General features: G+C 43.0%; 1 protein-coding gene across 2 annotated transcripts in view; it reads left to right on the plus strand.

The window, feature by feature from the left end:
* DNAL4 (dynein axonemal light chain 4) overlaps window positions 1-22,478 on the plus strand; it is a 434,679-nt gene that overhangs the window by 104,067 nt on the left and 308,134 nt on the right. The window contains exon 1 of one of the 2 annotated variants that reach the window (XM_044066330.1): window positions 3,936-4,013. The exons of the other annotated variant lie outside the window; for it this stretch is intronic. The gene's annotated coding sequence lies outside the window, so the exon portion shown is untranslated. Of the gene's footprint in view, window positions 1-3,935; window positions 4,014-22,478 lie in introns of those variants that run through there. 2 annotated transcript variants of the gene reach the window in all.

The raw sequence follows: 22,478 nt of genomic DNA on the forward strand, positions 1-22,478 counted from the left end.
TGCAACTTAGCAGGCTCTCCATGATAGGGAAGTTATTACCTGGTGGGATGTAGCCCCCTGGAATAATTATATTTTTATTGTTATTAGGTTTTAGTTTAGCAATGATTAGTTCTATGCCTTTAACTTCTTGGGTGTTGTAATCTATTTGTTCTAGGATGAGGTGACTTTGAAATAGTATTGCAGTGCCACCTCCTTTGTTTCCTTGGCTATCTTTCCATATAGTACTATAGCCTGAAGCTGTAATTTCATTATTATGGTGTTGTGGTTTAAGCCAGGTTTCAGTTAATACTGCTATATTAGGTTGATATAGTGCTAGTAGGGCATGAAGGTCTTGTATTTTGTTAGTTACGCTCCTTGCATTTATGTTAAGAAACAGGAGTGATGAGGTTGGCCTGTGGTAGAGGGGGTTTTGTTGAGTAGGGTTGGTATTGGTGGTTGTAGTGGGGCCTGGATTGGGGTGTATATCACCACATCAGGTGAGAGTGTGGAGTAGGTAAAGATAGAATTTATATAGTTTATATACTATTTTAGCTTGTCTAGCAGAGTAGTGGGGGTTGGGTTTGATTGTTAGTTTATATTGTAAGTAAGAGAAGGGTTTGTGGGGGTTGAGGTCACTGGGTGAGATAGGGAAGTTTCTAAGCTTTAAGTTAGTGGGCATAGCTTTAGTTTGCCATTGAGGTGGGTTAACTATTTGGATTTGAGTGTGGTAAGAGGAAAGGAGGGAGAGTAGGATAAGAATGAAGAGAGGTAGTTAGTGGAATACCACCTAGACTGTAGTGTGAACTAGTTTGATGTTTATGAGTATGTGTGTAGTGTGTGATAGTAAGTTGGAGGTGAGAAGGGTGTGGTGGAGTGCGTTTCTATGAGAATGTTGTGTGTGGTGTAATAGGTTAATTGGCAGTGAGTGTGTGATTGGGTGTGTGGTCTGTAAGTATAAATGTAATTGATGTGGGGGTGGGGTAACGGGGCTACCATCTTGTTCAGAGAAATGGCAGAGAGACAAACTATTAGTAAGAGCAGAGTCGATGGCTATGGTGGAAGTGGTGCAGCGGTCGCCCATGTTGGAAAGAACCAAGTTCAATATGTTATCTCCTTTTGTGGGGGATGAGACTAGCTTGTCTAGTGCTTTAGAATTGATGAAGTCAAGGAATCTTTGGATGAGTGCATTAGTGCAGGAATAGTTCACCCAGTCTATGGTGGGGTAGTTGAAGTTACCAAGTATCAGAGTATTAGGGGGTACCTTGATGGAGTCAAGTAGGTCCAGGTAGGAGGAGTTGGTGTCCTGAGACATGGAGGGGAGTCTATAGCTGTCTATAACGTGGATGGGTGTCTTGCTAACTGTCAGTTGCACCTGGAGTAATTCCAGCTCGTCATGCTGGTAAACCATTCTGGATGTGTGCCTGTCCTTTATGAAGATAGAGACGCCTCCACCCTTAGTCTTTCCAACCTCATTTTTGAGTCAGAAAGTGTGGAATGAGGTATAGCCTGGTAAGGTAGGTGTGCTCTCCACAGCCCTGAACCAAGTTTCCATGACTGCACAGACATTGGCATCTATCAGTGTGAGGAGAGCATCCAGTGAGTGCATTTTCAGATTAAGGTTTCTAGCATTGCTCAGCTTGATCTTCAATTTGATTTTTGACAAATCTTTTATGTTGGAAGATTTGTCTTTGGGACATAGCCTAAAAAAGCACAGTGAGGGAGGCAAGAGCCTTGGCCAAGATCCGGAACCCCAGGGTTGACAGGTGGAGGCCATCTCTGGCAAAGCATCGAGGCCTATCAACCATGTCATCCCAGGCAGACAGATACTGGATCCCCTTGGAAAGACACCAGAAACTAAGCCAATTATTGAAGTCAATCATTTTGTTGTTAGTGTGATATCATTCTTGGTGAAGTTAGGATGCTGCTTACGCCTAGGGTCATACCTGCCAAGAGCATATACTCTGAGAGCTCAATTGTGTCTCTCTTCATATAGTCCAGGGAGGTGTAATGCAAGTTATTCACACCAACATGGACAATGACAGAGTCATACTTGTACCTGTTATGGAGAGACTTAAGTGCGTGCGTGATGTGGTGGATTCTAGCTCCTGAAAACAGCTGACTGTGACCTTCTCCTTGTTGAGCCTGGTGAGAGGGACATCAGTATGTCTCATTATTGAATCATCAATGAGTAGTATGTTTGGTTTATTGTTATGCCTTATGGTCTATGTTGATTTATTGTTATGCCTAATAGGCTGTGTTTGTGAGACACTGACGTATTGACTACTGTGTGTGATATGATTGGTGTTGTGTGGAATATTTGTGAGTGTGTTTTGGGGGTCTCTGTTTAGGTAAGTTTTTGTTGAGGACCCCTGCATAGGTGGGTGTGTGACTCTGTGATGTGGGTGGTGTGGTGTTTGTACTGGCATTCTCCTCTTTGTCAGGAGTACTGACTATATTGTATGAGAGCATGGATTCCAGCTTACTGATGTAGATGGATCTTTCGCAAGTAGAAGAATTATGCACTCTGAGAAGGGGACTGTCCGTAACTGTCCAGGGTTGCAGTTAGTTCACTCCTAAGGACAAGACAGTAAGATTCCTAGTCCTGATTTTCCCAGACATTTTTGTGACTGGCTGCAATCAGACCTGTAAAATAAAATCTTTATGGTGTAAACCAACCCATTTAATTTTCAACCTGTTTTTCAAAATTAGCCGGACTGACCTTAACCTCTTCCATTCCAAAATTCTGTGTTAAAACATATACATTTAGTCAGTTATAATAGTACTGTCTGATATGCCTGTATATCTCTTTTCTTTCAAGCAGGACCCACTGTTGATGCATTTTTAACACAAGCAACTTTACAAATACATTTTAACAAAGCATCTGTACAAATTAGTGTGATAGTCAAATGACATAAAACTCTTTACAAAATTCCCACTAGCTATGCTGGCATATATTACACATGCACTGCCCTACTGTCCCTGGCACAGATGGCACTACCTCATATCACCACACAAGCTATGAGTTCTTGTGTCCAGAAACAGTTACAGGTGGACATCCCCTGTAATAAAAATTCCTGAGGGAACTGGGTCTGATTATTCTGATTTTGACAGAGATGGGGCTTATTCTCCTTTAGGTTGTCAACCCCAGCTTCCTGACTGAAGGAAATACAATTGTGTTTCCTCATGTTGAGGAGTTTTCCTTTACTCAGATCATAGCAAGGACAAATTATGTATTTTTATGGGAATGAATAGAGGTTCTCCCGGAAATTAGGTGATATTATGGTATGTTACAAATAGATGTTCCTTATTCCTCACTTATCCTCTCCTGTACTGCCATTATTGGAGGATGTTTTAAATTCTGCCAGAAATCATCCTGATGCCTACCCATCCGTCCATCCACAACCCCTTTTTCCCAGTTTTGCACATGGAGTTGAGTATGTCACTTCAACAGTGACAATCATCTACAACCAAGTTTTACACCACCATGTGGCTAGTCCTGCTGCATTGGTTCTTCTGTGCCACATAATTACACACCCACTCATACCTATGGCCAGTTTAGAGTTCCAATCCACCTACTTTATATCTGCTTTTTTAGTCACCAATGCTCTGCTTTCCTCCCACTTTCCAAAGACATAAGGTATAAAATGCATTTGATTAATAACTTTTCTCGTCATAGATCTTATCCATTATCCAGTGTGCCTAGTGGGGGCAGATTGGTTTTGAACACCAACCCCTCATCAGGTAACTAGGAAGGTGTGGTTTTAGACTGTCTATGTATGAGAATGTTTACTTCTTTCACTCTGACCTTTAGAATTCTCAGTAACCAGGCATACATGGGGAAGTTTATGCTTTGTTATATGGATAGTCTGTGGGTATCCTGCTGCTTTTATGTCCACAGAACAAAGTTCTTTTATGAATAAAATTGTTTCTATCTTCTTTCAGGTATCCAAACATGCTTTGAAGGCTTGCTACTACTACTGCTACAGTTTTGAGAAGATGTACTTGGGAACGTAATCCAAAAGTTTGCTGATAAGGTGGGAAAGTCTGAAATCTTAGGTTCTGCTTTAGATAAGAAGGTATTATTTGGGTTATCTGCTAGCCGGGTTCTCGCATTATATAATAATAATAAAAAAAAAAGGAAATTGATTCAGGGAGTTTCTAAGATTTTTCTTGCCTCCAGTACAGATGTTATGGGTGTTCATCACAAAAATGCCAAATAAGCAAGAAACAGACATTTTCTGGAAAACAGTGTGGTAAAAAGAGATGGCCAGAGGGAAATGACAACAAGAAACAAGGATTCTTTCAGAAAAGGGAGAGTCAAACAGTTCAGAATGAGTATACCAGCATTTATCCATCTGCTGCATCTCTGGCCAACATCTCTTCAAATCTGTCCCACAAACTGGTTCTCAACATCCCCCTTTGGCAAAAGAGTTGTCTCATATTTGGTATCAAAACTGGTGAGTGAAGGTTACAGATGATGCTGGATCCAAAAACCTCCTTTCAGAGGAATTCCTACCCTCCCCTGAACCAAACACATTTTTCTCTCAGACTGTTTAGTCCTTACTCACCCAAGGAGTCATAAAACAAGTGCCCTGAAGTCAAAGAGACAACATTTGTATTCTAATATGTTTTTGGTACCAAAGAAAAACTTTTTGAAGACCAATACTAATTATTAATTTCTAATTTGTAAGTGAAAGTACCAAAATTCAAAATGTTAACCTTACAAAACCTGTTATCCTTCATTCCTCCTGTGACAAAGGAGATATTGCCAGCACAGGTAGCTGGAATTTTATAAATAATTGTATGTCATTGGTGAATATTGAAATGATTTATACAAGATGCTTGTGTTGCAAATGTATTAGGTTCATAGGTTCATAGGTAGGTACTAGGCTATTGGCCCTAGGGCCTATACAAGCCTAGCCAAAAATGTACCCTGGCTTTCACCACCCAAGAAAATTATTTTCCTGTGCCCCTGTCAAGCAGAACCACAGAAGTGATCCCCAGGTGAATTTCCTATTACCCATCCAATCATCAAGATTTTTCTTGAAGAGTGCTAATAAGGAGCTCTGTTTGACATAGATAGGTAGTCTGTTCCAGAGTATGGGAAGTCTCTGGGACAGGAATCTATCCCTCCAGTATGTTCTGTTTATTGTTGTGACAAGGTTTAGGTCCGTAGAGCGTGTAGCTTGGAGGGATTGGGATTTCTTTAAGTGGAGCATGTCCAGCAGCTCTGGGTTTGACGTAGCTTTTTATGTTAGGCAGAGATTGCCTCTGAGTAGGCGATATGCGACGGAGTAAAGCTGGAGTTTTTTGAGACGGTCTGCGTAAGGCATCTGTTTGAGGCCTATAATCCTCTTTGTGAGGTATTTTTGCAGCCTTTCCAGTTGTTGTAGATGTCTTATGAGGTACATACCAAAAGGGGCGTTGTACTCTATAATGGGTCTAATGAGTGATGAGTAGAGGGGAACAATTACCTCTTTTTTTCTGGATGAGAAACCTTTTGTGATGAGGTGTGCCAAGTAGAAGGATTTTCTGACCACTTTGGCGATGTAATTATCAAAGGAGAGACTACTGTCCACCTGTGTCCCAAGGTCTCTTATCACACTTTCGGTGTTAAGTAGACTACCGCCTATGTGGTAGTTCATGGGTACAGAATTTTTACCAAAGGGGATGGCAGTTCACTTTTTGGCATTGAGCTTGAGACCATGTCTTTGATACCAGACATCTGTCTCAGTGAGGCCCTTTTGTAGGATGTCCACATCGTTAGGAGTTTCAATTATGGCTCCTAGTTTGCAGTCATCTGCGAATTTAGTTAGCCAAAGACCTTCTGTGTTAGCCTGTACTTCAGAGAAGTAGATACCAAACAGGAGAGGACCCAGGACTGAACCCTGTGGTACTCCACTTGTCACTGGTCTGAATTCTGATTTGGAGTCTGCTACTTTTCACAGTGTGGGTTCTTTCAGTAAGCCAGCTGACAACCCATCTTGTGACATAAGGATCTATACCTAGTTTAGTGAGTTCATCTATAATTCCAGAGTGGGGGATGGTGTTGAATGCCTTGGCGAGATCTAGATAGGCTGTGTGAACCACCTTACCCTCATCTATGGCTTTGGTGACTACTTCAAAGAAGTCAATCAGGTTTAAGAGACATGATCTGCCCTTTACAAACTCAAACTGTGTGGGGTCCAGGATTTGGAGATCTCCAATGTCTTTGTTTAGGAGTTCCATAATGATACGTTCCATGTCCTTGCAGACAAGGCTCGTCAGGCTAATGGGGCGGTAGTTCCCGGGGTCTGTTGTGGCCCCCCTTTGTGGATTGGGATAACTGTCGCGGTGCACCATTCAATGGGCACAAAGCCTGAGGTGAGGCTATGATTGAACATGGTACTTAGGTGGGGTGCCAGTTGATTCTGTAGTTCATGTAGAAGGCAGCCTGGGATGTTGTCAGGTCCCATGGATGCTGTGTTCTTGGCTTTGGAGAGTGAAGTTTTTACCTGTGCAGCCGTGATTACAGGAACTTTGCATTCTTCCGTTATAAAGATGGGCCCTTTAGGGGGTGAGAGGGGGGTCAGATTAGCACTGAACCTATCTGCCAGAATGTTGGCAATATCAGTTGGTTCTGTATATTTAGTATCATTGTGCTGTAACTCAGAGCAGATCTGAGTGTTGCCATTGAGATTTGTAACATAGCTATAGAATGCTTTGTGGTTGTCTTTAGAATCAGTGGCAATTTTGTTTTCATAACTAGCTTTGGAGGATTTTATGAGGGATCTCAGCTTCTTACTGAGGCTGACCAGGGAGTTCCTCCAATCATGGGATTTTACTCTTTTTGCAACAGTTTCTTTCTTCTGTTGTAGAGTTTGTTTATGGCAGAAGACCACCAGATTGGCATCCTTTTTTTGGAGGATAGCATATTGGTTCTGTTAGGGATAGCACGATCCATGCACTCGTGTAAGTGCTTATAAAGTGCATTTATGTAGGATTCAGCAGTCGTACCTCTATTGTCCATCTGCATGGGTGTCATGAAGATTGCCACTTCTGTCTTAAGCATGAAGTTGGCTTTGGAGAAATGTTTTTACGGTTGTTTTCCTAATGGGGGGTGGGAGCTGGATGTGGATGTCTAGGGTGATTAGCTTGTGGTCGGATCTGACCAACGAAGAGCTGACATCTGGTGTGGAACACCGGTCACCCATGTTGGTGATGACCAGGTCTAGGATATTGCTGCCGCTGGTGGGGGTGTAGATAAGTTGATCCAAAGCTTTGGAATTGATGATTTCCAGAAAACGTTGAGCAAAAGAGTTGGTACATGAGTAGATGTTAAGTTGTCTATCTCGCCTTCATTCTTGCTGGATGCCACTCTAAAAGCTCGAGAGTTGGTTCCACATCCCACAATGCTAGAGTTACCTCAGATCTCGCTTGCCGCTACAGCTTCGAGGTTGGTTGCTTCTACCGTTCCTGGTGAGTGTTAAACTTTTTCTTGTAAAAGTTACTCTTTAAACCCCTTTAAGTTAAATTTCTCTTAGTTAGTGTAGATTACAAAACTTTATCCCCACCCTAAAATTTTCCGCTTTTACCAAAGAACCTTTGGTTCTTCCTTTGGGCCTTAGGCCTTCCCTTCCCTAGTGGTGTGTTTGTGTTTCTTGTAGTTTACTTTAATTTTAGCTTTTAAATTCTAGTATCACTACTAAAATTATTATTTTTCCTGACAGGGTATAACTTGTGTGTTTGGGTGTGTGTTGTGTACACCTGTCAGTTAGGAAATGTCTAAAGAAGCAAAGGTAAGAAGTGTGATGCGTGCTGTCAGAAAATGTCTCTGACAGACGCCACACTTCTTGTGTCTATTGTCTGGGGTTTGCACCTGCAGGACTCCTGTGCTGTGTGCCATGGCTTCAGCCCCAGGGTCCTGCAGGAAAGAAAACAAATTAATTCTCAGAGGCTTACTGAAGCCAGAGGATTCCCTGTCAGTTTCAACAGGGAAGCCCTCTAAGGCATCGAGGTCTTCGGCTTCTGAGCCGAGACCTCAGGTTGCTCAACCTTGACTTTATCGGCTCGCTGGAGCCGATAAGTCTCAGTCCACAGTTTCTGTGGCTCCCTTCGCCGGAGCCGAGGTTATTGAGGTACCACCAGACCTTCGGAGCCGACAACTAGAAAGAGGTCTAGGTCACCATCTCTTGGCTCCGTTCATTTGGCTCCAGGATCTCTCCTGCTGTCTGAACGGAGCCAAAGGTCTCATTCCTCTAGGTCATCGAGGCTGTCCGATCATGACCTTCAGAGGGTAGTGAGTCGACTACTTAAGTCCGAGGCACTAGCCCAGATGCTTCAGAGCCCGACTCATCAGTCGGTGCCTGCCCCGATCCATCAACTTTTTCCTCCTTCGACTCTTTTGAGTTCGGAGCCGAACCGAGACGCTTTCTTTGGAAGAATCTTGTCCCCTCTCGGGCTTCGCACTGGTGAGTTCGCCTCGGAGCCATCACTGTCGGTGCCGAGGGGGTTCTTAGCTCCTCGGAGCGGGACCTCTGGCTCTGCCTGACAGGTGCATTCGAGGTCATGCGGAGTGTGTTAGAGCCTGGCTCTACTCCACAGTCGGCCCTCCCTCTATGCTGCCTCAGGTAAGTCGACTCACTCCCTCATCCCGACCGCAGAGAGCCAGCTCCTCAGGAGCCCCTGTGGGATTTCATCCTTAGGCCTCCTGATTTGGCAGAAGAGCCCCTCGAAGAGGAAGACACATTGACTCACCTGAGTCTATCACGCCAGACACAGATCTGATGATTCTGAGGGTTCCCCCTGCCTTCTGAAGATGTCTCATTTGCAGACATTCTGGAGATCCTGAAACAGAGGGGAAATTGGCCAGCCCTCAACCCTTCGGAGGACGAATCTGTGTATCTTGAGGCGTTTGGCTCTCGTCCTTCCACCTCCTGGGTGTCCCCCAGGTGGTTGCTAAGAAGGCATGGACGGCTCCTGATTCAGTGGACCCCACTCCCAGGAGACCTCTAAGTTCATCACAGCTCCATCAGACAAGCAATTTTATCAAAAGGAGTTTCTGTGGATGCTATGGTGGTAGCTGCTGCCACAAAGAAGGAACTGGCTGATCCTTCAGTGCCTGTCCATCCACCTAACAAGGAATCTAGGTCCATGGATAGGTACGGAAGCGGATGTTCTCCTCAGCCATTTACCATGCTACCTGTGCCATTTCACTCATCTTCAAAGGGACTTGATCAGAAATGTTAAAGATCCTACAGGTTTCCAAGAAAAATGAACACGCAGCTGGCTACCCTAATTCCATATCTAACTCCTCCATGGGACAGGTGTAGGCACGCCTGGATGCGCTATGCAACTTGACCCTTTCAAGACGCCTTTCACGAACTCCCTTTGATGGATCATCTCTTTGGTCCTCAAGTGAAAGAAACCCTGACTAGGTGCGACTGATGGCAAGACCCTTTCTGCCGCCGGAGTCCTCTAGGCCTTACCCCAAAGGCCAGAAGGGTGGGAAGATGTGGTTCCGTAAACAATCTCAAGGGACTTCGCCTGACGACAGAGTCGCTTCCTACCAAAGGCAGAGGTGGGAATAACAATGGTAGACGGGGGTCCGCAGAACCAGGGCAATCGGGAAGCCTTTCCTGACAAGCCCTTTCAGCATCCCTGAGGTGTTGCCTGACTGCCCATCTTCGAGGCAGTCGGGAAGATTGTCACTGTACCCAGAAGCCTGGCTATCCCTGACTCAAGACAAATGGGTACAGTCCATCATTTCAAGGCTATTCTATCCCCTTTCTTCGCTTTTCCAAATCAGTCAAAAATCCCTTCCAGATGTTCCAAAGGGATATAGCAGCTTTGAAATTTCAAAACTGCTTGCAAAAGTGCAATTCAGTCAGTGCCAGCAGACCAACAAGGATCCGCAATCTACTCAAGGTTCTTTTAGTTCCAAAGAAAACAGGGGACTGGAGACCATTTGATCTCAGTGTCTTGAACAAATCAGTCAAGAAAACAAGATTTCGGATGGTCACGCTGCAATCCATTCTTCCCCTTTGGGCAAAGGAAACTGGATGTGCTCTATAGACCTTCGATGCGTCTATCACATAAAATGAACAGACGCCCAGAAGATTCCTCCGCCAGGCTGGGAACCAGTCATTTTCAGTTCAGGGCCCTGCCCTTTGGTCTCACCACTGCCCCGGTGTTTACCAAATGCATGGCAGTGGTAGCTTCTCACCTGAGACGACAAGGATTCCAGGTGTTTCCATATTTGGACGACTGGCTTCTCACAGCTCCCACCAAGCATCTCCTTCTGATGGCCAGAGATTATACTTTTCGCTTGTCAAAAACTGGGTATTTCAATAAATTAAGTCTGTTTTGTCGCCTTGTCGCATCATTACCTACATAGGCAAATTTAGATACTATAAACATGTCTGCAAGGCTAACGAACCAAAGGATATCAGACATTCACAAATTGGTGTCACTTCTTCTCAACAACAACAGAGTCAAAGCCAGGTTAGTTCTAAAGGTGTTGGGAATCATGGCAGCGCCATACCTCTCCTTCCATTGGCCAGATACCACATGCGGATCCTTCAGTGGATGCTTTTACCAATGGTCATACCAGGAACTTCCAATGTCTCACACCATTATGATCACGCAAGCGCAAAAAAGCATCTCTGGTGGATGTCTTCCCCAGCTCCTGTCGGGAAGACCATTTGTTCCACCTCCTGTTGCTACTCTGACAACGGATGCCTCCCTGATCGGGTGGGGGGCATTATCAGGGCAGGACAGTCCAGGGCACATGGCAACCAAACGAATGCCACTTGCACATAAATGTTCTGGAGATGAGAGCAGTGCTTTTAGCGTTGCAAGCCCTTCAAGACTCTCTTCCCTTGGGAACGACAGTAATCCAGACAGACAATATGTCTGTAGTGTGGTACATCAACAAACAAGGCGGAACCAGATCATACCCCTGTGTCGAGAAGCACTCAGACTGTGGCAATGGGCGATTTCTTCTCAGCTGATAGCAACGACATCCCCGGAAGTCCAATCACATTTGAGCAGAGCTATACTCATGCCTCACGAGTGGTCTCTGAAAGACTCTGTAGTGAGAGAAAGGTCAGCCTTGCTGCGATCTTTTGCTACTCCCCAAAACAGCAAGTGCAGAGAATATTTCACTCTATTCCCTTTACCAGGCCAACCCAGCAGGGACGCCTAGTCCAAGTTTGGCCCCGGGACTTCTGTATGCATTTCCTCCTTTCCCACTGATCTCTCAAGTGATACAGAAAGCTATCGCAGAAGGCCTCATTGATCCTCATTGCTCCTTACTGGCCTCGACAAGTGTGGTTCCCTTTCTACATCAATTTCTTTTGAGCGACGAATCTGGACCTAGTTCCAGATCTTTTGATCCACCAGTCGGGTCAGTTTCATCCCTCCCTCTCTGAACCTCACTGCTTGGTTCCTCCAATTCCAACCGTAGCCAGGCTTCCTCAATTATCTCACTCTGTTAGAGATATATTGATAGCTTCCCATAAATCTTCCACTGAAGATTTATTTGAGTAAGTGGAAACGCCAAGGAAAGGACATAGATCCTTTCACCGCTCCATCCAACCTAGTCCTTTTAGCTGAACTCTTCCATGCAGGTTCATCTCCATCTACTCTTAAGGTTCAATTGGCAGCTATTTCTAACTTCCATGTGGGTTTTCTGAATCTGCCCTAATGTCCCACAAACTTTGCTTTGAAAGGAGTTTTTCTTCTCAGACCTCCTATAAGAAATCCTCCTTCTCCTTGGGACCTAAATTTAGTTCTTGCTTCTTTGATTCTTTCCCCTTCGAACCTGCAGCTTCATGTTCCTTGAAATTATTATCATGGAAAACTCTTTTCTGGTGGCTATTACATCAGCCAGAAGAGTTTCAGAACTCCAAGCACTCAGTTGTCGCCCTCCTTATCTCTTGTTCCATAAGGACAGAGTGTCCTAAGGTGGTTTCAACATCAAATCTAAACCAAAGCATTGACCTCCTGTCTTTTTCCAGAGTATTCCAATAGATCTGAACAAAGTTACACTGCCTGGATGTTCATCGTCAATTAAGGTACTACTTGGATAGAACAAAACAATTCAGAAAATCTGATCAGCTGTTTGTCTCCTATGCGAAAGCAGAAAGGGACTTTCAGTTTCAAAGGTATCATTATCCAGATGGCTAACATCTTTGATTTCCTGGTATATGAAATTAGACAAGAGAAATTGCCTAATAAACCTAAAGCCCATTCGACCAGAGCTTTGGCTACTTCTTTAGCCTTCCAAGACAGACTGGCTATTGACACCATCATTTCAGTGGCTACTTGGGCTACTCCTCACACTTTTATTTCTCATTATAAGTTGGATTTAGCTTCTAGGCATAGAGCTAACTTTGGTTCCACTGTTCTCAGGAGTCTGTTCCGACAAGGTGCTAGGGACGGTCCCATCCAGCAAGAATGAAGGCGAGATAGACGTTCTTACCATAACGCTCCATGTTAGTTGTCTTCTTCTCGCCTTCTTCTTCCTCCTTCCCCTGGCCTGGACAGACCTAGAGGAGTTGTGATCGTGACCTCTCTTTCTACCACCTCTTTCTTAGTCATATGCTATTTGCATATTTCTTGGTTCAGGATGTAGGTCACCCTTCTTTCTTCCTGTTGTTAGAGGTGGACTCTGTTTTACAGTTATACTGTTACTGTTATAAGCTGGGGTTAGCTTACAAACGAGATCTGAGGTAACTCTCGCCTCTGCTAGCATTGTGGGATATAAGGGAGCGAGCCGGTGGAACCAACTCTCGAGCTTTTAGAGAACCCATCCAGCAAGAAGAAGGCGAGAAGAAGACAACTAACATGGAACGTTATGGTAAGAACATAACTTCTATTTTTCCCAGTTAATGGTAGGGTAGTTGAAATCACCCATTATTAGAGTGTTGGGTTGTACCTTAATATTTTCCAGTGTATCAAGAAAAGAGGAGTGGGAATCCTGGGGCATGGTGGGGGGTCTGTAGCAAGCTACAATCTGGATTGCGGTTTTGCCCAGAGTTAGTTGAACTTGGATAATCTCGGATGCATTATGCTGAGCAACTAGCTTGGAGGTGTGGATATCCTTAATGAATATGGACACACCTCCAGCTTTAGTGTTTCGGTCCGGGTTTGATGGCCGAAAGTTGTGGTATGAATTATAGCCTGGTAATGCAGGGGTGCTCTCTGGAGCTTTGAACAAGGTCTCTGTCACTGCAAGGTCTCTGTCACTGCACAGATGTCAGTGTTCTCCATTTTAAGGAGTGCCTCGAGTGAGTGCATTTTGAGGTTTAGACTTCTAGCATTGAGTAGCATTACCCTCAGATTTTGCTTGCTTGTACCTGTTACGGTGGTGAATTTGTCATTTAACCCTTGCCTAAAAAAGGCACTATAGGGGTGGCAAGAGCCTTTTCCAGTATCCGGAATCCCAAGGGCGACAGGTGCAGGCCATCTCTGGCAAAGCAGCGTGGTCTGTCGATCATGTCATCCCAGGCAGATACTGGATTCCCTTAGAATGACACCAGAAGCTTAGCCAATTGTTAAAGTCAATAATTTTGTCCTTGTACTGTGGTGTCATTCTGGGTAATGACAGGATGCTACTCAGGGCTAGGGTCATACCAGCCTGGGCTACAAGATCAGAGAGCTCCTCCATGTCTCTTTTCATGTAGTCCAGGGAGGTACGTCTCAGGTCATTCACACCAACATGGACAATGACAGAGTCATATTTGTACTTGTTGTGGAGTGACCTGAGTGCATGCGTTATGTGGCAGATCCTGGCACCTGACAGGCAGCTGACAGTAACTTTTTCCTTGTTTAGCCTGAGAGTGGAACATCAGTGTGCCTGACTATAGAGTCACCTATGACTAGAGTGTTGGGTACGTTATGCCTTATGGGCTGTAGTTGAGTGGCACACTGAGTATGTGGGCTATGTGTCATTTGGGTTGTGTTTGGGGGTGGACGTTGCTTGCATTTCTGCTTTGGAGGTCTCTGTTGTTTGGGCAGATTAGTACTGAGAGCCTCCGCGACTGTAGGTGTGTGTTTTGTGGTTCTGTGTGTGTGTTTTGGTGGTGTATGCTTTGAGGGACTATGTGATGAGTGTGGTGCGGTGCAAGTGTTTACCTTCTCCTCTTGACTGTCTAGGCCAATCTTTGGTAAAGAGAGAGCTTTGCTTCCAGTTTGGCTATATAAGTGCATCTCTCACAGGTCATAGTGTTGGGTGGTAGGAGGAGAGGGTTGTCTGTGTACATGAGGCAATTGCTGCATTGTCCCAAGATGCCCAGATTCATCAGGTAGACAGGAGAAAACACCGGGAGCTGACCTTTAGACATGCCTGAATAGGTGCTTATTTATTAAGTACTAAAAACTGTTTTCCTCTAGACAAGTGAGGAAAGTTGAGTGCTATAGTAATTTGTAACTTATTTAGTGCTTACAATGAGTTCTGAACAAGTGCTGAGATCAAAGAAACAGATGAGTGCTAAAACTAAAAAGCTGGCTAGTAGCAAGGGAAATTTTGAAAAACAGACTTTATGGTGCCAGGAATAGTTTAACCCCAGTTAAGTGGGGGGGGGGGGGGGGCTTAGGAGCTCACAAACAGTCCTGGACACAGCAAATCCGTATCTGACCTGCCACAGGAAAGGGGGGAGGCAAGCTTAGAATTTTTTTTTCCAGTGAAGTGGAAATGGAGAAAGCTGGAACAGAAGTTAATTCAACGTTTAGAATCTGAGTGGGTTGGCCTTCACAAATGTTCTCTATTAGATTGAGTGAACTAATGACACTAGACTGGGAGGAGTGTCACAGATCAAATATACAGTATGGGCGGGCAACTGCAAGGCCACCAAGTATAAGAACACACAACACTAGGGTGGGAGGAATTACAGTTCCTAGCTGTAGCCACTAAATGAAAGTTTTAAACAGATCAAGGAGCAGACTCGAGAATGTTTTTAACAGACAAAAAGTTCAGATAGAGCACTCACAAACAGAAAATACAACTCTCAGTATGAAAAAGCAGTTTACAGTTAAGTAATGTTAAAACAGTTTAAAACAGTACATAAATGCAGTGAAACACTAAAAAAAGCTTTATAACAGTGCAAAAATATAGTAGATGAAATGTATAGCACAATTATAAGCGTTTCAGAAGTGCAATTGAGTGAAATAAGTGTAAGAAATAACTTAGCCTGCTCTTAGAATCTTAAGGAATTTCCACTTATGCAATGCAATCCAGAGCCTGACAATACAAGCAGAACCTTTATAAGACACAGGGTTTATATAGCAGTAAGAATGGAAGAGTTGGAAGATCAGATTACTACTCAGCCCCTGCTGTTACCCAATCACTCGTACTACAGAAGGTCAGGAGGCCTTGTTAGTCTCAATAATAATGAAGACAATCAACAGAAAATGGCTGCCAGAAACACGAACAAAACTTCCAGCCTACACAACAGGCCTCTATCAATATTATGCCACCTGAGCAGAACACAGAAACCTCACTTTAAAAGCATAGAAAGAACACCCACAAAGAGAAAATCCAAGTCTCAGTATGAAAAAGCAGTTTACAGTTAAGTAATGTGAAAACAGTTTAAAACAGTACATAAATGCAGTGAAACAATAAAAAAAAAGCTTTATTAGAACGGTATGTCGTGTATATCAAACTGCTCTGTATAGGTTTGTGTAGAAAAGTTATTTGTAAAAGTGCTGTGTTTAAACTGTATCCACAGTGTGCCCTGTTGAAAGAGAACAGGAATGTACATGCACTATTGTGAGTGTTTAAATGTGTATATATAAACAGTGGAAAGTGGGATACAGGAGGTTAACCTCAGTCTAGTAAACTTTAGAAAAAATATCTGAAATTAAATTACTTTATAGGACGCAATAAAAAGGCTACCTCTCATGTTTTCAGTGCAGCTAGAGACACAGAGTCTGTGCTAGGAAAATTTCTGTATTGTCCTTGGAGTGAACTAATTGCTACTTTTGAAGCATGAAGGAATACAATTGTTTTATGACTTCCAGCATCTGCCAGAAATTTGAGTAAAAGCCATTGTCTGTATATTTTTACAGGTAGATGTTAAATGCTGCCAGCTGCTAGGAGTGGGGGTTTTGCCCTGGGAACTAGAAGTCAGATGACCAGAAATTATGTAATTCCACAAGCTATCCCAGCAGTAATATTTTAGATATTAATTTGAAGTTTCTTAGTGAGAAAGAGCATTCTGCATTCTTTCCTGGACCTGACAACAGCAAGATCCACTCATCAAATCTGTCTTCCTCTAATGAAGTAAGTTTCTAGGGAATAGTGTAATTGTCTTAGATTCAGTCAGCAATATAGTAAAACTTAGTTTAGATTTTTTTTTATTTGTGTGAGTCTGTACTGCAATGTTATTTTAAGTATATCCTGTGATTTTGAACTCTGATGTCACTGTGAATATATATTTAGTATTGTCTTGTTCTTTTATTATTTATTATTAAATATATTTAAACATTTCATTGTGACTGATCTGTGTAGTTATTTAAGCTTTGAGAGTACTTTCATATTTATTTGATGACACTATGTGGGCCACTCGTAATAGCCTTGCTCTTAGTCAAATTACCATTTGTGTTAGTACACAGTAAGATAGGACACCCTTTGTTAAGGGCCTTAAAGTAGTTGATAAGGGGTTCTGGTGGCAGTGGTAACTACCTTATAGTCTGGGCAGAAGGGGCATAGCTAGTAAACCTGGTGTGTGTGTGTGTGTGTGTGTGTGTATGTGTGTGTGTGTGTGTGTGTGTGTGTGTGTGTGTGTGTGTGTGTGTGTGTGTGTGTGTGTGTGTGTGTGAGAGCTACTTGGGCAGGGACACAAATCACTGGTTGGACAGAGTGTTGGAAGACTTGGGTTGGAACCCTGGCTAAGGACTCAACTCTATAGCTATGCCAGTAGGGAGTCTTGTTGGGGATCTGGAGAAAAAGGGAGAAACCAGTCCTGGACTGACAGTGGTCTCTGCCTGCTCTTAAGGGAAGTTGCACTTGATGCAGACAGCTGCATCTGGAAATCCTGTCTGTGTGTGTGTCTCTGTGTGCTTGTTATCCTCTCAGTGACATTCCCCCACTTTTGCCAGTGGTGAGTTCTGAGGCTCCTTGATTACTGGTTGGTAGTGGTGGGTTGTCACACCTCCCATGAGTTACATGTTAACACTAAACTGGATAGATGCTTATTACTACATTCCCATAACAGGCTTCAAGAAATTTTGAAGGTTCTGTGTTTCTGGGTTACATTATCAGTTCTCTGCATTATTCTTTGAATTATCTACAGCTATGAGCATGTTCAGGAAATGAATAGCTCCAGTCATAGCTTATTGCAGACTAAATAACATTCACATTTTCCTTATTTAGATGACATGCTTATCTTTCCAGAGTCTTTATCTAGATATTAAGAGTCATTAACATGGTTTATGTCAGCTCTGTTCTGTCCAGTCTGGGCTTCCAGATATGTATTGCAGAATCCTCCTTGACTCCATCTCACAGGATTGTGCATCTCAGTTGGCTTCTAGATACTTCCATTCAAAAAACCTTTTCTCATAAGAAGGTGGATTTTTATCTGGAATATTTCCTGGACTTATCCAATCAGTATCTGACTTCTGCAAGAGAATTTCTCATGCTCCTAGGGTTCGTAGCTACTGTGATTCTCTTGATTTCCTTAGCCAGGTTGCACATGAGAAATATGCACTGGTTTCTAAAAAAACACATGGACTCAACATTTGCATCCTGTGGAACATGAAATTCAAGTTTTCGGATTTCTAGAAATGGAACTGAATTGGTGAAGATAAATTCTACTGAACTTAGGCTTTCCTTTCTCTCTTCAGACCTGAAACTAATTTCCCACAACAGATGCTTCAAGTTTTGCTTGGGGAGCCGTTTCCATGGGATATGGAGCCATTCATACAATCCAAAGCACATCAGTATAAAGGAGATGTTGTTTACTATCCATGCCTTGAAATACCTCCGTCACCTTTGGTCACCAGGACCTACTCAAGAAATTAGAGAAAAAAACACAGTCATGTGGTAAATAAGCAGGGGGAGGTGCAAGCTGGCTATGATGGCTTTGGAGTTTACTCTTCAGTGTACATTAGTCCGTCAAGCATCTTAAATTCTGTCGGAATGAGACATAGTAGCAGGCAAGCTCCATACTTTCCACAGATATTGAGGGTGTTTCTGAATATTTAGAAAAACACTTCAGATATATTTATAGTGAATCCTTTCCAGACCAGGTAATATTGGTTCTACATTTTATTGAATTGGCCAAGAGCAATTTCCACAAAGTATCCTGTAGTCTGGATCTACTCACAAAAGACAAGTAGAGTTTGGCTTTCCCCAGTGTATTACATCTTAAATCATCTGCCTAGATTTATATATATATATATATATATATATATATATGTGTGTGTGTGTGTGTGTGTGTGTTTGTGTTTGTATGTGTAAATAAATATATATATATATATATATATATATATATATATATATATATATATATATATATATAAATTATATACACACTTGCGTGTGTATATATATATATATATATATATATATATATATATATATATATACATACATACATACATACATATATGTAATACATACACATGTACAGGTTCATAGGAGGTTACTAGACTAATGGCCCTAGAGTCCTTACAAGCCCTGCCAAGTTTGACCATTGTTCCCTTAAGAATCTAGAGATATGGTCTATGTTATAAGCAGATCTAAATCAACACCGACTGCCCCTATCCAAGAGGAACACAGGTGAAACCCCTGGAGTGAGTTTGCGGTTTCCCATCCAGTCATCCAAGTTACATTTAAAAAGGGTTACGAGGGATTGTGTTTAGCTTGTGTTGGAAGTTTAATCCAGAGGAGAGCCAACCTCTGGTAGACATTTCTGTCTCTCTAGCAAGTACTGTTGATGTAACATGCTAGGTTAAGGTCCCAAGAGCAAGTGCATCATATACCATTTGACTTGTGAATTTGCAACATTTCCATTAAGGTGGGATCAGAAGTTGCTCTGTACGCAAGGCACAGGTTGCCTCTGAGTAGTTTATGTGATACACTTTATAGTGACAGTGATTTCAGTTTGTCCACATAAGACATGTGCTGAAGACCCTGAATTTTCTTTGTGAGGAATCTTTGAGGTTTCTCAAAGTAGCTGCAGGTGCTGTTTGGGTACATACTAAAAGGGAGCATTGTAGTCTCTTTTTCTGGAAAATATGCCTTTGCTTATGAGGTGAGCAATGTAGAAGAGGGCCTTCCTCACCACCATGGAGACATGGTGATCAAAAGTAAGGTTGGTGTCAACCTGTGTGCCCAAGTCTGTCATCACTGATTTAGAGCTTAGGGTATTGTTATTAATATGGTAATCTGCAGGGATATCACCTTTGCCTTGGGGGATGATAATGCATTTTTTTGCATTGAGTTTAACCATGACTTTGCCACCAATCACTAGTTTGCATAAGTCCTTTTTGCAGAATGTTGACATCATTTGGGGCCTCAATGACTGCTCCCAGTTTGCAGTTATCAGCAAACTTTGTCTACCACATATGTCTTGTTTTTATCCTGTACTTCTGAGGAGTAGATATCCAACATTAGCGGCCCCAGCACCAATCCCTATGGAACACCACTGGTAATGGATCTGCTGGTGGAGGTGGAGTCCACTATTTTGACTGTTCTGTCAGTGATCCAGTTTGCAACCCACCTGACAGTATATGGGTTGACTTCTAGCTCGGTGAGTTTTTCAATGATGCCTGAATGAGGATTGTTTCAAAGGCCTTGGCCAAGTCTAGGTAGGCCATATGCATGAATTTGCCTTCGTACAGGGCTTTGGTGACAGTCTCAAAGAAGTGCACCAGGTTCAACAGGCAGGATCTCCCTTTAACAAAACCAAACTGGGCCAGGTCAAGTGTTTGGAGGTCTCCTGTATCCTTGTTGGTAAGGTCCATGATGATTCTTTCCATGGCCTTGCAGATAAGGCTGGTAGGCTAATGGATCTGAAGTTCCCAGGGTCAGTGGATGCACCTTTCTTGTTCAAGGGGATGACGGTAGCTGTTTTTCATTCAACAGGGACAAAAACCAGTGCTTAGGTTGTGGCTGAAAAGTGTACACAATGGTGTTGCTAACTCCTGTTTTAAATCATTGAGAACACAGCTTGGGATGTTACCAGGTCCCATAGAGGCTGTCTTATTGGCCTTGGAGAGAGTGATTAAGACCTGCTCTTTAGAGATACTAGGTGGAGAATAGGTGGTAAGAATGTTTTGGGATATATGTGGTGGGGACGGAGGGAGAAGTTATCACTGAACCTGTCCTATAGCACGTTGGCCATTTCCACTGGTTCACTATATGTGGTACCATTCACTACCAGTTCAGTGCAAATCTGGGCTTTTTCTTTAAGGTTTTGGATGTAGCTAAAGAAGGCCTTATGGTTATCCTTGGCTAGAAGGGTGTTCTTCCAGTCTGAGATCATTCCTTCTTGCTCGTATCCCCTTTTTATGTAACCTAGTTATGGCAGATGTCTACCAGGCAGGCTTGTTTTTTCTTGAGGATCTTGCTTTGGTTCTATCAGGAATGGCTGAGTCAGTACGTTTGTATAGATGTTTATACAATGCATTGGTGTATGTCCCAGTATAGGTGTCCTTACCATCAGTGGGGACAGGAGCTTTGAAGCTATTAATGCCTTCCCGTAAGAGGCTGTAGCTGGCTTAGAAGAAGTTTATTAGCCTAATTTGTACTGGGGTGGGGGGGTCTGATGCTATCGTTACTTCAAAAGAGACTGATTTATGATCAGACTCACCAGGAAGCACAGTACACTTGTTGTGGTACACTGTTCTGCCATGTTAGTGAATACCAAGTCTGGAATATTTGAGCCCCTTGTGGAGGTGCCAGCTGTCTGCTCCATGGCATTTGAGTTGACAAAGTCTAAGAATTTTTGGGCAAGTGTTTTTGTACAAATATAACTTACACAATCTTTGGATGGGTAGTTACTCACCCATAACCAGGGTGTTTGGTTGTATTCTGAGCAATTCAAGTAGATCCAAGTAGGCAGTGTGAATATCACGGTTCGTAGAGGGGGATCTATACCTAACAATAACTTGGAGAGGGGTGTTTCCTGTAGTTATTTGCACATGGAGTAACTCTAGGGAATTATTCTGTTTAACTAATCTGGAGGTGTATTTATCTTTGATGGATATTGGTACTACTCCTCCTTTAGTTTTCACGCGTTTGTTTTGTGGTCTGAATGTGTGGAAGCATTGTATCCTGGTGTGGTCGGGGTGCTCTCTGCGGCCTTGAACCAGATCTCTGTGACTGCACAGATGTCCTCATTTTACAAGGTGAAGAGTGCTTCCAGTGGGTGCAGCTTCAGATTTAGACTCCTAGCATTTAACAGTATAACCTTAAGGTTTTTTGAGGATATTTTTATGTCAGGAATTTTGTTTTTGTGACATTGTCTAAAAAGGCACTATGGGGGAGGCAGAGCTGTAGCCAGTAGCCAAAAGCCCAGAGGTGACAGGTGGCAAAGCATCGTCTATCGACCATATCATCTCTGGCTGACGGGTACTGGATCCCCCTTAGAATGACACCAGAAACTGAGCCAGTTGTTGAAGTCAGTCATTTTTTATCTGTATTGAGCATCATTCTAGGTGAAGGTAGAATGCTGCTTAAGGTTAGGGACATACCCTCCTGGGGGACATAATCAGATAGCTCAGTCTTGTCTCTTTTCATATAGTCCAGTGAGGTATGTCTCAAGTCATTCACAACAGTATGGACTGTAGCAGATTCATAACCATGCCTCTTGTTGAGATATTTGAGTGCAGGAGTAATGTGGCAGATCTTGGCCCCTGACAGACAGGTGACTGTGACCTTTTCCTTATCCAGCCTGGTAAGTGGGACACCTTTGTATCTCACAATGGAATCATCTAAGACTAAAACATTTGATTTTGTGTTTTGCTTTAGGGGCATATTTGGTGAGACACTGGTGAGTGTGTTTGTATGTGTAGTGTAATTTGCTGGTAATGTAGTTAGTGAAGTGTGTTTGTTTGGGAAGTCTTTGATCTTTAGGTAGGCTTCTAGTGAGAACCTCTGCATATGTAGGTATAGGTGTTGGTACACGTAGATGGTGCAGGAGATGACGCGTGTGAACTGACAACCTGCTTACTATCCAGTATACTGATTTGTGAGTGATAGAGCCTAGAATCTAGATTCTTAATGTAGATGCAGCTCTCACATATTGAATTTGTGTGAGTTAGGAGAAGTGGGCTGTTAATGTATATGAGGCAATTGCTACATTGCCTCAGGATGCCCATGTCAATCAGGTTGGCTGGAGAGATGGTGGGAAATTATCCATTCATGATGCTAGGTGGTGAAGTGCTGTGATCAGTAACAGGAAGGGGACTAGCAGGACCAGGTATAGCTAAGGGACAAGAAAAAGTTCTAAACTGTGAGGGGCTTAATGGGTAAGACTTGTGGAGGAACCTCAGAGGCTCAGCTGAGTGTC

This window comes from Protopterus annectens, chromosome 1.part0, assembly GCF_019279795.1.
Source record: "Protopterus annectens isolate FY-2018-M chromosome 1.part0, PAN1.0, whole genome shotgun sequence".
Lineage (NCBI taxonomy): Eukaryota > Metazoa > Chordata > Ceratodontiformes > Protopteridae > Protopterus > Protopterus annectens.